Genomic DNA, 17,246 nt, shown 5'->3' with positions numbered 1-17,246 from the left:
AGTGTTGAACTCTGGGATCCTTGGTGTTCTTTGAGCTTTTGCTTCAAATTTGTTTCTGCAAATCAAAGTGGCAGCAAGTCCAGGATAATATCCACTTATATCCTCAGGTAAACATACATATGTGGTTAAAGGGAGAGAAGGAAGGAAGTGATATGCCTGATTTATAAATGTGCTGGCATTCTCCTGTTGTACCCTGGTTGCCTCTTGGGAAGAAATAGATAGTAGCAATTTTAATAGAAATTAAATTCAAGTATTCCTCTCTGGACCAGGAGTGGACTTGAAATGGCTCACAAGTGCTCCAGAAAGTTGCTCCTTGCAGGGAGACCACAAGGCAACAGTTTCCAGCATGTTGAGAGCTCTGGAAAATAAGGGGAGAAGTGTCTTTTCCCAAAAATCATACTCAGCATCTTTTTAAAAGGACACCCTTCATTCTGCTGTAGTCATCAGCTCCACCTTTAGTGGAGCAGTCTTCACCATTTCTTCCTCCCAAGTTGAATTATCTCTTTTATCAGGTGGATTAATTGGCATGTTTCAACTACACTTATTTTCTCCATTAGATTGCTTGTTAAGAAAGCTTTAAGAGCCACACCTCTGCTTCATCGTACTCTAATGAAATCTGATCTATTAACTGGTAGAAACCAGTTGAGGGCAAACAGTTCCACCAGTTTAACAATCTTGAAAGAGTAAAGTCCATCACAACTAGAATTAAGTTAGAGAGTTATGAGACACTGATGTAAGATAAGTAGTTTGATCAGCAGCACCTCCCTGTAGTGCTGAGGATTCATTCATTCTCATTTAAACCATGTGCATTACTATACTGAGCAGGAATGGTGTAAAATAGCAGAATGCAAATCAGCCTGCTGACAAATTCAAGAAGGGGAAACTGCTGAAGAACTGCTTCCCAGCCACTCTTGCCATTGGCCATGCTGGCTGGGCCAAGTCAGAATTGGAGCTAGAGATGTAGTAAATTCTCCAACATTTATTATAGTATATATTAAATGAGAGAGTCTGTTGGTTTCTACCACATCAGGCTAGAAATCCAGAAGCTGTAAATTCTAGTCCCACTTGGGCACAAAACCAGCTGGGTGACTTTGGGCAGTCACTCTCCGTCCGTCCTAGAAATGAAGCAATGCCAAAGCTCTTCGGAAAAACTTTACCAAAAAAATTTCAGAGATTTGTCCAGGCAGTCTCTGAGAATCAAACATAATCGAACCGAAGGGGGGGAGGGCAAAGGATGTTAAATACCATTTAACACAGGGGTGAAATCCAGCGGGTTCTGACAGATTCTGGAGAACCTGGTAGCGGAAATTTTGAGTAGTTTGGAGAACCGGCAAATACCACCTTTGGCTGGTCCCAGAGAGGAGTGGGAATGGATATTTTGCAGTATCCTTTCCCTGGAGTGGGGTGGGAATGGAGATTTTACAGTATTCTTCCCCTGCTATGCCCACCAAGCCACGCCCACCAAACCACACCATGCACACAGAACTGGTAGTAAAAATTGGATTTCACCACTGATTTAACAGCCCTGTGACACACGTTCCATTGTGAAATATAGGAACTGTCTTGCTGTACAGTAGTGACTATGGTGGCTGAAGATAGTGGGAATTATAGTCCAGATTTTAAGGGATCCTAAGCTGGGGAAGGCTTAGTATCCCCAAGACACTAACTCTTAAGAGTCTAGAAATGGCTAACCAAGTAGACAAAAATGCATTAGCTGGAAAGAAGCACAGAAACCGTCTGAATAGTACTCCGAGCATGTCTCTTCTATAAACAGTACACTTCTTAAACTGCTCTAGCACGTTAACCTGAGGCCAATTTTAAGAAAAACCTCCCTTTGGCAGTGGCTTACAAAGGATTCAGTCCAGATTTCAGGCTATTACAGACCTCCACCCCACAATTCCCCTGCTGCTGTGCCATGCCAACTTTCTATTCAAATTGGCAATTGCTTTCCTTTTTAGGGGAGATTCTTACACTTGCATACAACCTATGACATTAAATAAAATTAAAACATCCAAATGCACACATGCGCAGGTACAAAAACCAAAAACAAAAAAATATTTTCTTGTATTTTTCCTGATTTGGTTCTTTAAGGCCCTCTGCAATTCTTATTGGGCATAGTATAATAGCGATAATATTTGCCTAACGTACAAACTGCAAGAAGTCTATTTACTCTTCCAATAGGCATTTTTTTAAAAAAGAAAACCAATCACTTCAGGTAAAAGATCTTTACCCCATTTGCCAAATAACCAACTGCTCAAAGATGAAATGAGGTGAAACTTCTTTTTTTTAAAAGCAAAGCAGAAAGGTTTAGAGCTCAAGTAAAGAAAAATAACAAAAGAAAATTCTGCCAGCTTTCAAAGGTGTATGACATTTTACATACTTTTTAGGACTACTATGCTGTTACGGCTGATTCTTAGCAGTTGCTGTAGCAGAGATTAGAGAATTACAGGGTAGTAGCCATTGATTTAAGTGGCTGTTGCAAAGTTTAACAGGTAGCCTAGAAGAAAGTAAAGCACAGCAGGAAAACTGGACCACAACATTTGAACTAACACAAGCTGGAAGACACTACTGTAAACTAGGAGCAGTTGGTGTATAAACCTTTATGACAATTGGGTTTTTTAAATAGTTTGCCTTGTACTGCAAAGTATTAATTTAATTAAATTAACTAAATTGCTAATACAATTTAATTAATACAATTAAACTGTTGAACACCTAATTCCCACAGAACTGTCTTATGTCTAACAATATTATCCTTCTCATCTTTCTTTTTATTTTTTACGATTGATATCTTATATTACTTTATATGCAGTGGTGGGATTCAGCCAGTTCGTACCTATTCGGGAGAACTGGTTGTTAACTTTCTAAGCAGGTCGGAGAAACGGTTGCTGGAAGAAATCTTATTTTGTTTTTTTCTACTTTACAGGGCTAATCCTGTAAGGAAGGCAGGAAGGAAACATTCTGGTGTTGTTTCTAGCCTAATCTTTATTGCCCTGCTTACAGAAACTGCCTCTATGGTTAACCCTTATTACATTGTAACAGCTAAGGCGAAGCACCCATCGTCGTGAGTGATGTTGAGTTGGCCACGCCCACACAGTCACATGACCACCGAGCCACACCTACCCAACTGGTCATCAGGGCAGAGAACTGGTTGTTAAATTATTTGAATCCCACCACTGTTTATATGTACACTGAGAGCTTATGCACCAGAAACAAATTCCTTGTATGTCCAATCACGCTTGGCCAATAAACATGTTTCGCACTGTACTGGGAAAAACCATTTTTGGCACTATTGGCCTTATTATTTAAAGAATAGGAAAAAGCTGCAAGCCTTCTTGTCAGTAGTTGGGATTTTAAAAAGTAATAATAATAACTGGTAATTAAACATCTTCAGTAGTTTTATAAGGAAATCCTCCTCCTTCTAAACTGGGGAAACCAATTTGCCATCTGAGCTGCACAGATACTTCAGAAGTGTTGTACTGTAATACCTGTTAGCCTAACCACTAAGATCAACAAGAAAGGCACTTGGAGCTGTAATAAAACCATATACAGGTTACCTAATCCCTTTTCTTGTACATCTGTTTAGAGACGTGCTGCATAATTACTTTCAAAAATGAATATTACAGTGTATACTTGTGTATAAGCCCATCTGCAGATAACTAGACCTTCCAATTGTTTAAAATAATACCATGAGAAATGTGCCATCCATGAATAAGCTGACATATGCAAGTACAACAAAATGGTATTACTGTATATGTTCATGGATAAGCCCATTCATGAATTTGCAGATCTCAATTTTGGAGGTGAATTTGGCACCTAAAATTCTCAGCTTATTTGTGAGTATGTACAATATATTAAAAACAGTACGAGCCAGATAAAAAATTACCTAGTCCTCTAGTTGCTGAAATCATTGTTCTTGCATAAAAGCAGGTGAAGTTAAATATACCTGTAAGGATTTTTTTTTTAAAAAAAATATGGAAACTCTTCTAAGCACTCATAAAAGACCTTTTTCCATAGGTAACTGATTGCTCTGGTCATAGTTTTAAGCAATTATCCCTAATAGCAGTTTCAGTGGTCATTCATCCAGAACACCTTAATATATAATCATAGTCTTCACTAAGTTAACTCGTAAAGGAAAACCATCTGAATTTGTGCTTTTATAATAAAAAATGTGCCTCCCAGCTATGCAGCACTGCAGTAAAATTAACTTAATTGTTTTAAACTATCGTGTAATAGCCAGTAAAAAAGTAATAAGCCAAAAAAATACATTACCCAAATTTATTGTCTTCAGAGAAGCCCCAAGCAATTATAGCTTTTGAACCCCCATTTTCTTGTAAATAATGATCTATAAGGTTGATTTTCCCAATCTAATAGCCTCCATACTATATGTGGACTGATGGCCAAAATGGCTGATAATTCTGAGATTTTTCCTTTCCATTTGTTCAGTTAAATATGTTCTTCTGCCTGCCTTATTAGCAACTCAGATTGCTGGTTACTTTCTGGTTTTTTTCTCATTGGGTTGACAACAGTGCTGTCTACAAGGAAGAGCAAATGCTGAAAGTAACATTGTCTTGATGTGATACGAGTTCTGCCTCTTTTCTATATGCATTGTGATGTTATACAGCATACAAAACTGGCACAGCTCGAATTGCAATGATGATGCTTTCATCCATTTGCATTATTGATCCTTCGTGTTTGTGGGCTGTGCTTTAAGCCAGCTCTTGAATAAGAGGTATCTATAGACCTGGAGTTAATTGCCCTGCTGGCAAGAAGTTAGTTACTGCTTTTAATTTCTTTTGATTAAAACATTCAGGGGAAAACATGCTAAATGGGGGGAAATTGCTATATATCAGCTGTTTCTCTCTGCAATACCTAGAAAGATTGTGATATTCTTCTGGGATAATTCATTTACAGATTTTTGCCTTAAAAATGATTGAATGGGTATTTACTTTGTCATATTGTTGAACATTGCAATTGCTCTGCTATGTCTCATTTGCAATGGTATAGCAACGGAAAGCAAGAATTGGAAAGATTGAATTACAATACTTAAAAAAACACAGTATTCTGCTTTATCTTCTGAAGGAAAGAAACACCTCTTATTTATGCTCCATTAACTTTTGCCTTGACTACTGCAATCTTTTTCTTCCAGATCTATTGGGTTTGCTTCTTGACCTTTTCACCTCTATCTGGCACTGGGCTGTCAAAGTCATTCTCCTCTCTGCACAGCCTGATCGTGTGAGAGTTCATTTGTAATTCCTACAATGATTTCTAGTTGGCTCTTTGCCCTTATCTTCCAACCCCTTGCCTATTTCATTACTCTACTTTTGTAACCTGATACTATACTTTGAGGCTTCATTTCTTCAGCACCTATAGATTTCACAAAAAAATGCTTCCTTTTCTGAGAAATATGGATAACAAGAATTTATAATCATTTTTGTAATCATTTTTATACACGATTAATGTTATGACATGTAGAGGAATTGACAACTCTACATTTTTCCCAGCTGCCACCAGTCAGCAGTCATATCAAGATCACAAGAATCAAATGATGTAAAATGACACAATTTTTTCTGCAGAATCTATTAAGAGAATGTTGACTTGGTCCTGATGATGATATGCAGACCATACTTGGAAACTGGGAACAGTCATGTTCAAGGAATATAATGACTCACCTGGTTTTTCCAACTTGTTCTTCTTCACTTTCTGGTCCTAATATCCTCTTTTCGCAGAATTCTATGAACATCAGCTGCAGTCATTCTGAGATGATGGAAACATAAATGCAACTTGTACTACAAGACCCATCAACATAACTTGGCTGTAATTCAAGACCATTTCAAGTATGAAATCATGCTGCACAGTAGTTTTTTTTAACATACAGGTAATTCTCAACTTCACAACCATTCGTTTAATGATCGTTTGAAGTTACAACGGCCCTGAAAAAAGTGAATTATGACCGTTTTCCACACGAGAGCTCCAGCATCCTGTGATCACATTATCAAAATTTAAGATACTTGGCAACTGGCTCATGTTTATGATGTTTGCAGTGTCCTGGGGTCATGTGATCATTTTTTGTGACCTCCTTACAAGGTTCACAAAGTTCATGGGGAAGCCAGATTTACTTTACAATTTTGTTACTAACTTAACAAGTGCAATGCTTCTCTTAACAACTGTGGCAAGAAAGGTCGTAAAATGGGGTGACTTATTTAGCAACACAAATTTTGGGCTCAGTTATGGTTGTAAATCACAGACTACCTGTATTGAGAATAAATGTCTTGATTTTTCAAAACAATGTATGTTGCTTTTTTTAAAATCTTAGATCCAATCAGTTTGTGTCTTGTGCCATGTTTCTGACAATTCTAGGTTGAAATTAAGGACAAATGTATACTAATGCTTCCTTAGAATGTTCTATCAGAAGATATGTGGGGAAATGGACTCTAGAATTGGGAGACTGTGTTTGTGAAAGCTCTGGTGTCATAGAAAGGTTTCTGGTCTAAATGTTCATATATTCTTCACCATTCAGTGGAACTCTGGAATCAATCTCATGCACCAAAAAATAAAATTACTGGTGCCAAGGATCTTGATTCACTGGAATATGTCAAATCCATATAATTCATGATACAACCTAAAGAATACAAAACAGTCTTGTCATATCCTGGGATCAGATGTCCTTCCTTAGTGGACATCTGATCCCTTAAACTAGCCCTCTCTTTGGATTGGCAATTTATACCACTATATCAGCATATGCGCAGGAAAAACAGGAAATGTTTTCTTTACTTGCTAAACAATAAATATTTATGCAATGTTTTCCCATTGGGAACAATCACATTTGTGACAGTATTGGGTAAAGTTTACAAAGTGAATGAAGGCATGCAAATCATATAACTTCCTCTTGTTATGTGGAATGCTATCGTGTTAAAAAAAGCATTAGGCATTATTTATAGAACTAATGCATTTTTGGTGATGCTACATTTAAAGGACATGATATGTCCTTTGTGTTCTATTCGCATGAAGTAAAATAAATAAATCCTAGCATAACTTTGGAACAGTCACTCTTTCTCAATCCTACCCCCTCACAGGGTTGTTATTGTGGGGAAATAGGACAAAGGAGTATTAGGTATGATTGCTGCCTTGAATTATTAGTAAAACTAATAAAGGTAGGATATAAATAAATTCATAATAAACAAGCCAGGAAAGGAACTCCAGAAAAGAAAAATTTGATACAACCATTTATGCCAGAGTTGAAAATCCTTCCCTCAATAGAAATGGAGGCCTCAGATACAACTTCTCTCCCATTTATGTTGCTCTTGCATTAATCCCCAGGAAGATTAAGACCACAAGTTCACCAGGGAGGTCACACTTCATCACTCACCTAGGTGAAAAGATTTAGGAGCAACTACTCTTAATGACTTTCTATCTACTCACCTATTCAGATTAAGTGGGAAATGAAACCACCCTGGAAGACATATATAGGCTCCCCCTAACCAACTTGCTTAGACTGAAGAAGCTACTTGGATAAGCAGTGAAACATTTCAAAATGAAAAGAAAAGTCCAGTTGCTATGACTCAACTCTATCTGGATGATTGAGAATTTTCAACATACTGCTGAATTTATAGTTCCTGGAGAAATACAATGTTTTGGGCCATCCAAGATAATCTGCCAGTGAATTCCATGTCCTGTATATATGTTTTGTTAGAATGAAGAAATGTTAGAATCATATCCCATGCTTTGATTCAGGAGTTCAAGACAGTGTGCCTAATGCTCCCTTTTCCTGTTTTTCCCCATAGCAACAATCCTGTGAGCTCAGCTGGGCTGAAAGGAAATGAGAAGAGAGGGACTAAATAGCCTGAAGTTGCAGAGATTTTTTGTGTGCTGAGATGAGATCTTCTTCCCAGTACACTCGTACATCTTACCAGGCTGGCCCTTTATTTGCAATTCTGGTTGGATGGGTGCAATATTGAATAGCTCCATAGAAGGGATCAAGATAGAGGAGCCTATGGCATGTGTTCAGCTGTAGAAAAGTTGCCAATACATTCTAGACCCGTGATGGTGAATTTATGGCCCGCATGCCACAGGTGGCATGCAGCGTCCTCTCTGTGGGCACGCAAGCCGTCACCCCAGTTCAGCTCGGCCCCGCATGCACATGCGCCTCCTGCTGGCCAGCTGATCAGGTCTCTGCCACGCATGCGCGTGGGGCAGGCATGTGGTGGGGCCGCATGTGCATGTGCGTGGGCATGTGGGGGGGCTGTGCGTGCATGCGTAGGGTGGGGCACATGTGGGGGCTCACGCACATGCATGGGGTGTGTGCAGGGGGCTCGCGCACGCATGTGCAAGGGCATGCATGGGTTCCACGCGCTTTGGGCACTCGGTCCGGAAAAGGTTAGCCATCATTGTTCTAGACCATAAATATAGATGCAAGATTGGCTGCGTTTATGTATATGCACCTGCTTATGGCAATTGAGGTTGGAAAAAAGGCAATTACAAAATGCATGTGTATATGAAATTGAAATTGATCAGGAGAAATATTTCTTAGAAATTATTATAGTTAGTCCTCAACTTACAACCACAGTTGAGCTCAAAATTTCTGTTACTAAATGAGACATTTATTGTGAATTTTGCCCCATTTTGCGACCTTTCTTGCCACATTTGTTAAGTGAATCACTATAGTTGTTAAATTAGTAACACAATTGTTAAGTGAATCTGGTTTCCCCATTGACTTTGCTTGTCAGAAGGTCGCAAAAGAAGATCACATGAACCCGAGACACTGCAACCGTCATAAATATGAATCAGTTGCCTTTTTTTTTTTTTTAATGGAAACAAGTCTTTATTAAGTAACTTTTTAATATCAGAAAAATAAAACTCTTATAATTCTCTTTACAGCAAATATATAATATCAGTGCTTTGGTCATCATAAGTTAAAGGCCCTTTATCATAAAATATATGCTTTTTTTAAACTTTACTCAAATTGAATTTATAATCCCTATGACCTTTCTACATATACATAACAAAAAGAGTGTAGTAAAATTAGCAAATACTAAACCATATTGAGAGCTTTGTCATTCTGAAGTCTGTGGTTTATAGAAAGAGTACACGCATCTAATGTTGTATCCTTGGCTTATTAGCTGCAGTGTACAATGCAACAATATACAAAATACATGCTTGGTAAATGGGATTGTTCATATCTACAAGACTCGGCTAAAGATTAAGATTTCAATACTGACATTTAATTATTCTACAAGCTATTAGCGTTAAAGTTATGCATCTCATAATGTAATAATAATATTATATGCCATCAAGGCAACTTTTATACTGAAAAAAAATCATAAAATAAAAACCGTTATCTGTAAACTTTTTTTTTTATACGAAATGTAACTCTTTCAAGTGGAAAATAAAAAATAAAGATTTCTGTATATTCACTAGTTCAATACACGTAGAATTTGCTATTCTGAGAAAAAATTATTTCACCTTGGGAAAATATTGCTCAAAAAAAGAGAGGGAGTAAGAGGAAGGACAGATAGAGAAGTTTTTTTTTTTTAAAAAGGAGAAAGAGGAAGAGGGAGGAGGAGGAAGAAGAAAAAAAATGAAACCCATCAGAACGTCTGAGTGTTCTTTTAAAAACGCCAGCACAGATTTGGGAAAATTCTGAGGATGAAGTGCTGGAAGGAGAAACATCCACAGGCTGAAATGTACATTAAAGAAATCAATAGAGGTCATGGAAAAAAATAAATAAATAAATATGAATCAGTTGCCAAACATCTGAATTTTGATCATGTGATCATGGGGATGCTACTGCTTTTTATATTAATTAAATTTAAATATATTGATTGTTTACCTACATATACTGATTTAACTACTATGTCTGACAGCAGGTCAACTTGTTGAAATTAAACACATGAAGGGTCTGTTAAATGGACAGGAGTGGGATCATTTTAACTTTCAGCAGCTGTATTGGATATTAGTCTATGAAACTGTTCTACCATCATGTCAGGACCAATTTGTATTTATTGTTACAAGCACAAGGAGAGACAACCCTTAAATTCTTAAACATGATTAGTTTAATGAAAGGAAGGACTAGAGGTGACACAATGTTCCAGTGTCTAAGGGGCTGCCACAAAGAAGAAGGAGTCAAGATATTTTCCAAAGCACTTGAAGGCAGGATAAGAAGCAATGGATGGAAAATGATCAAGGAGAGAAGCAACCTAGAACTAAGGAGAAATTTCCTGACAATGAGAACAATTAATCAATGGAATGACTTGCCTCCAGAAATTGTGAGTGCGCCAACACTGAAGGTTTTTAAGAAGTGATTGGGCAACCATTTGTCTGAAGTGGTGTAGGGTTTCCTGCTTGAGCAGGGGGTTGGACTCTCTTATTTTGTTATGTGCCACTTTTCTTTGACAAAACTGGAAACTTCCAGCCTAAGATTGTGCCAAATGTAGTTAACTAGATTCAGATGAACTGGTAATTTTTGCTTTCAGAAAACAATGTCTGCCTACGAATCAAGATTATAAACAAAGATTTGATGTTGATTTGCAACCTTAGCTGCAAGATTTGTAAGATTTGCTGAGTCTGGACAAAATGCTTTGCCATAAAAATCTTCATGACCAGCACCCAAGTTATCCTTTCCCTTCCGTGTTAAACCAACTGTTGTGGTCTTTGCTATATTAGTTACCTCTTCATCTTAACTGGCTTCTGCTGCCCTTGGTTATTATTTTTTTTGCAATTATCTCTATTTGCACTGTATAGTGTTTCTCTTGTCCTTATTTTTGTAGCAATCATTTCATTATGTCCATTTTTTTCCTTATCCACATCCTCTTTCACGTCATCATTTTATCAAGCATGTTTTTGTCCTTCTCACTAGCATAAATCAATACACTCCTGTCTCATACTAACATAATTTTAATTCTGTTAGGAGAGTAACCTATCTCCATTATTATACAAGACTTATACTTTTTTTTCTGTGTTTATTTTTTTAGGCCTAGTTCCACTCCTAATCAAATAAAATCTATTCCACATTCAGGATTTATCTTTTATAAATTCCCTCATAAATTATCAAATCAGTTTTAGATGTATTTATTTATTCAAATTTATTGCTGCTGCTGAATTCCCATGGACTCAAATGTACAGTACATTCGTTTTGCCATATTTATGTATGGACCAACTTCTGCTTAAACTATGCATTTGAAATTAACGTATCTTCTAACCAGATACCCATTAAAAAAATCATTATTCTGATTTATTTTAGAGTCACCAAATAGCCCAATTGATCTCTTATTTGTTCTCATCCATCATTCAAGTCATCTAGCAAAATATTTTTCCTTCCTAGATCTCATTTATTCAACACGTTGCACATTTTCCCCTGATCTCAGGTTTTATTACTATTCATTGGGAATACTATGATATTTACCAGTAATGGATTCATACTTTCATATGCACTCACAAAGAACTAGATGACACCAATTCATTGTTTCTGGCATATGTCTTAACTCTTTCATTCTTAATTATTCCCATGTCTTCACTTTTATGCAAGTACTACAGAATCCATAATAATAGCAATAGTACTTAGACTTATATACAGTTTCACAGTGCTTTACAGCCCTCCCTAAGCCGTTGAAAGAGTCAGCATATTGCTCCCAACAATCTGGGTCCTCAATAGAGTTGGAAGGGACCTTGGAAGTCTTCTAGTGCAGTCCTCTGTCCACCCTGTACTATTCCGGACAAATGTCTGTCCAATCTCTTCTTAAAAACCTCCAGTGTTGGAGTACCACAAATTCTAAAAGCAAGCCATTCCACTGTTTAATTGTTCTCATTGTCAGGAAATTTGTCCTTAGTTCAAGGTTGGATCTCCCTTATCTGCTACTTTTTTTGTCACATTTTTTCTTTTTGTCTTGTCATCTGTTGCTTTGGAAAATAGGTTGACACTCTCTTCTTTGTGACAGCCTCTCAAATATTAGAAAACTGCTATCATGTCACCCCTTCTCTTTGTTGGACTAGACATATCCAGTTCCTGCAACTGTTAATCATATTTTTAGCCTCTAGACCTCTAATCATCTTTGTTGCTCTTCTCTGCACCTCTTTCTAGAGTCTCAACATCTTTTTTGTATCATGGTGACCACAAGTATGTTCTTACCAAGGTAGTATATTGTGGTACCAATACTTCATGTGATCTTAATACTATTCTTCTGTTGAAGCAGCCTACACTGTATTGTCTTTTTTGGCACTGCATCACATTGTTGGCTCATACTTAAATAGTTGTCCATTAGGACTCCTAGGTCCGTCTCATGGTTACCGCTATTGAGCCAGGTACCACCTATTCTATACCTGTGCATTGGTTTTTCTATGGTTATTCATTAACTCCACAAGATCAGACCTTTTTCATTCACATCTATTATATCTATTATATCATTCTTCTTTCTCTTTGTTTCGTAGGCATGTGGTATTTTCATTTCCTTAATTACTGCTTTTTGCTGGTTATTTATTTAATATCCTCTCATATTTCATATCACAATCAACAAAGAGCCATGGTTGAGCACTGGTTAGAATGCCGTATTGCAGCCTAATTCTGCCAACTGCCAGCAGTTTGATCCTGACGCGGCTCAAGGTTGACTCAGCCTTCTATCCTTCTGAGATCAGTAAAATGAAGACCCAGATTGTTGGGGAAAATATGCTGACTCTGTAAACTGCTTACAGAGGGCTGTAAAGCACTATGAAGTGGTATATAAGTCCAAGTGCTATTGCTATCTTCCATATGCCATGTTGACTTCAGATGGGTCCATAGATATACTATACTATATACTGTATATACTATACATAGATATAGGCCCTTTGTTGCCTATTATGATTTTGGTCAGTCAAGGCTTCTACATACCACTTTTTAGTAAGATTGTGAAGCTGTAGACTATGTTAGCAGTCTTCTCTTCTACCAGCATCTCCTGAAAATTATAAGGATAGTATCAGTCAGTTTGAGCCCATTATGGACTGTCTGCCACGACTGCAACCAAAGGCTAATTTTACTCAAGAATGCATATTCTATTTTAGGCAACATAGATCTCTAATCTAGAGATAGTCTTGTAAATCAAAATACTACTGCATGCCTCCTACCAACTAGGAGGTACATGCAATGTACTAAGACACACAGAACGTGCTAAATTACTGGATACGGAATAATGGATTTGACTCCATGGGTTGTAATCCATACTGTGCAAATGTTTCTGTGTGCAGATGATTCTTGTTAAATTATGGTTATTTGTCCCCAGCTCCCCAACTTCGAAGTGCTCCACTCCTGGAAGTTTCAGATGTTTTTGAATTGCATGGAGACACATAGCACTGGCAAGGTTTGAGTTGTAGCATTCCGAATATGGTTCAGCCCACATATTTCAGTCCAGCAGTGCTGAACACACAAAGCCAATGGAATTTCTGGGAGAGCTCTCAAATTTCACTGATACACAGTACTGTGTCTTCAGCGCCAGTGCGGGGGCTAAGCTTTAATCTTCTTTTCAGGCAGTAAACAGAATGGTTTCATGCATGAAAATTGAACTGATTTTAATTCTGTTATTATGGAAACTTTCAAGTTTCTGGCGAGCAGAGTTATTAAGAATCTGTGCGGATTTGTCTGGCGCTAATGTATTGGTGACTACACATGGTTTCACCCTAGATTTTAAGTTTTCTATCAAATGAGCTGCTGTAACACTAATATGTGTCTGTCTGCATGTATTCAGTATATAGACATTGTTATGAGCACAAGTATATGCAAGATGGTTATAAAGATTTATCTCAGTCTCCACATGGTTCCTCAGTTGCTCATCAGCTTCTTGGCTCTGGAGTCTGCTAGCAAAACAAAGCTTTTCTTGTGCTCTCAGCAGGGCTGTTTTTTTATAGCAGGACAAGTACTCTTCCACCATTTTGTGGGAGGAAAGAAGTTGCCCATCGTACTCTCCTATAGAATGGAGATAAGCATACCTTCGACACAATCTTTATGTTTTCGGTGAAAATCCTATTTTTAAAAGTGGATAAGTTGTGATCGAAATAAATTAGAAGCAAAATTTTGGCTTATTAGCAATTTCTTTCTGCTTCTACACATTATTAATAATTGTGTGAAGATTTGAAAAGACCCTGGAGGTCAACGAGTCCAATTAATAAAGGAATTATCACCTCCAAAGCAATTTGTTCCATCACAGAACAGCTTGTTAGGATTTTATTCCCCTGACATCAAACAAATCTATTTTCTTGTAATTTAAAATATTTTTTTCTTATTCAGTTCAATTTTAATTTATTAAAATTTGTTATGGCCTACTCTACTCTATTAGACTCTGGGCAGCATACAGAAATACCTTCCCCCCATAAAACAATAAACAGTTAAAAGACATGTAAAGAATCATTCCTATATCCCTTAAAATATACTAGGATTTTCTGATCTACGATTTCAAATTTATTTCTCATACTCAAATTATAGTATATAATACTTCTAATTGCAGCAATACCCTGACATTTTTTTTACTAGAAAACGAGTCTATTGGATATTCTTTATGGTTTTCATTTTCAACGTAATAGGATTCAGTCTTATATAGTCAAGCTTCCCAGGTTTTGCTCAACCTGTTTACTAATTTTCTGAGGAACAATCCATCTCATGCAGTAGCCCAGAATCAGATCGTGGTCACTATGGATTCCTTTGGGAATGGTTACGGGTTTTCATCAGTGGTGAAATCTAAAATTTGTTACTACCGGTTCTGTGGAGGTGGCTTGGTGGGGGGGGGGTATGTGACCGGGTGGGTGTGGCCAATTTTTTTTTTTTTACTTTTAAAACCATTTTTTCTACAACCTCTTCGGGGAAGAGGTTGTAAAAAAATGTTTTCAAAAGGCTCTAACAATCCCAGCTGAGTTGCCTGATCGGCAGAGGCTTTTTTAAAAAGCATCTGCCAATCAGGCAACTCAGCTTGAATCGTCAGAGGCATTTAAAAGAAAAAAAAGGGTTTTTTTTCTTTTAAAAGCCTTTGACGATCCCAGCTGACCTGCGCGATCATCATAGACCTTTTTTTTTAATTTTTAAAAGCATTTTTTGGCTGAAGAGGTTGTAGAAAAAATGCTTTTAAAAGTAAAAAAAAAAAAGCCTCTGATGATTGTGTGGCTCAGCTGGGCATGTAGGGAGGGGGCAGGGATTTTTGCTACCGATTCTCCGAACCACCCACCTCCATCGCTACCAGATTGGGCAGTCCGATCCGAACCGGAAGCATTTCACCCCTGGTTTTCATGCCAATGGAATGTGTAGTGGAACAGATGCCAATCATACCCCAAAACTGTCTAGTGTCCATCTTTCTCATTCAAAAAAATTTCTGCTGGAGATGCATCTTTTAAGATTTTAAATAAAGAAGTCCAGGAATCACTTCCACTTTTATTTTAAATTTTTAAAAGGTTGGCATATTTATAGCAGCAATAGACTCTTGATGCAGAATTTTTTTTTTCCTGCATTCAGGACTTCCAGGAATGATCAAAAGATGAAAGCTATGTTATATGGTTATTCCAGGAAGTGCCAGAAAAAGAAATATTCTAATGCTGCTGTAAATGTGCCAGTCTTTTCTTTTTTAAGCTGAAAAATGAAAGGACTATTCCATCATTTAGCTTAGCTATTATATCAGAGATGGCTTATTGTTTTAAAAGAAATCCAGAGGAACAATACCCCAAAATTGCCAAAATACACATATTCCTCATTGGCAAGGATTGATACCTCTGTAATGGAAATAAATTTATCCTATTTCAGACAGAGAGATTTTGTGAAATGGGAACCTTTACAAATGTTGGAGGGCGTATTCATTCAGCCTCTTTCCATTAAGGCAGAGAGAACAGTGAGTGGCATGTAATATGTGCAGAAGGAAGAGATCAGGTGCTCTACCAGCACAAATAATAGATGACATGCATTACAGATGTTGGTGTAATTGGTGGCACATCATAAGTACCAGTACTGTCACTATGCTTATTTTCCTGCAGTTCTGGGGAGGATGCTAAGACCTATGACTCAATGGTGAAATTCAGCTGATTCTATTCGGCTCAGGCGAACCAGTAGTGCCGGTGGCGGGAGGCTTCGCCCACCTGCCCAGACATCATCACGTCCCGTGTTTGACCCTCTGTGCATGCACAGAAGGCTCTGCACATGAATGGAGGTGCACACGAGTTCACATTTGCGAACCGGTAGCGAAGGTAAGTGTATTTCACCATTATGACTGGATAAGTGTATTTCACCATTATGACTCCTGTGGTTAGAAGGTGGACCCATCAATCATTCAGCTCCACTCTACTCTATCCACTTTCTGCCCATCCTCCTTTTCATAGAGAAACTAAAGCAACATAGCTATTTTATGGGTGTAGTGTCCTTCTTTCTATAGGGCTATAAAGCTCTAAATCAGGGCTGTTAAACTCCTGGCCCACGGGCCGGATGCGTCACACACTAGCCACGCCCATGCCCGGTTTAGCAAAGGAGAAAAAAGTCCCGATACGTCACCTGATGCCATGACGTGAGTTTGACACTCCTGCTCTAAATCACATACAGTAGTAACTTTCCCAATTCAGACTTGAATGACTTCATGGGGTTCCATTTTGTTCATTTGGCCTTGGGTTTAGTGCAAAACTGTTATTTGATGGGGAAATCCAGTAGACAACTTTTTTATGGAATTAAGAATAGTATACCAACTAACTAGAGAGTTCATTCATGAACCAGCTAATCACAGGTTTTGGCATCATCAGCAGTTCCTTCAGCAAGAAGGTCTACTTACTTTTTGAAAAGAACCTTGGGTGTAAGAGAGATGCAGAGGAAAGAAGTGGCAGATGGTTGAAAAGCTGGATCTTTTCCCTCTTCTCCATCAACATGAGTTAGGCTAGGAAAAAAATCCTTCAAATGATGGAGAATGGGAGATAAAAAGCTTTCCTCACTTAGAAACTGCCTCCTATTTATAGAGAATCCAGCACTGTCTAACCTTACTGACGGCACTTTTCCAATTTTCGTTCAGAGATATTTCATGACTCCTGTAACCCAAACTTTCTTATTGGAGATGCCAAGAACTGAACTTGGACATTCTCTGTGTGAAATCTAGGTTTATCAGCTGAGCTAAGTTCCCTGGCACCCGTCAATCAATGCCTAAACTTCATATTTAAATGAAACAGCCTTGTGAACCAACCCACATGACTCCTGCTGCCTCTGTGTGGATGCAGAAAAACAAGATTTTTGAAGTCTCTCGCTTGAAATGTTTTCTTTATCTCTTTTAAAC

General features: G+C 37.8%; 1 long non-coding RNA gene across 2 annotated transcripts in view; it reads left to right on the top strand.

Annotated features, from left to right (window-relative positions):
- The window catches only part of LOC148116842 (uncharacterized), a 40,967-nt gene that overhangs the window by 1,108 nt on the left and 22,613 nt on the right, over positions 1-17,246 (top strand). Inside the window, exons 4-5 of one of the 2 annotated variants that reach the window (XR_015732572.1) lie at positions 5,727-5,875; positions 15,973-16,182. This is a non-coding gene — a long non-coding RNA (uncharacterized LOC148116842). The remainder of the gene's footprint in view (positions 1-5,726; positions 5,876-15,972; positions 16,183-17,246) is intronic. The other variant, XR_015732573.1, reaches the window with a different exon arrangement.

This window comes from Pantherophis guttatus, chromosome 1, assembly GCF_059756535.1.
Source record: "Pantherophis guttatus breed Tessera chromosome 1, ASM5975653v1, whole genome shotgun sequence".
Classification (NCBI taxonomy): domain Eukaryota; kingdom Metazoa; phylum Chordata; class Lepidosauria; order Squamata; family Colubridae; genus Pantherophis; species Pantherophis guttatus.
Note: the sequence above shows the minus strand (reverse complement) of the source record. Positions and strands in the feature narration are given on the sequence as shown.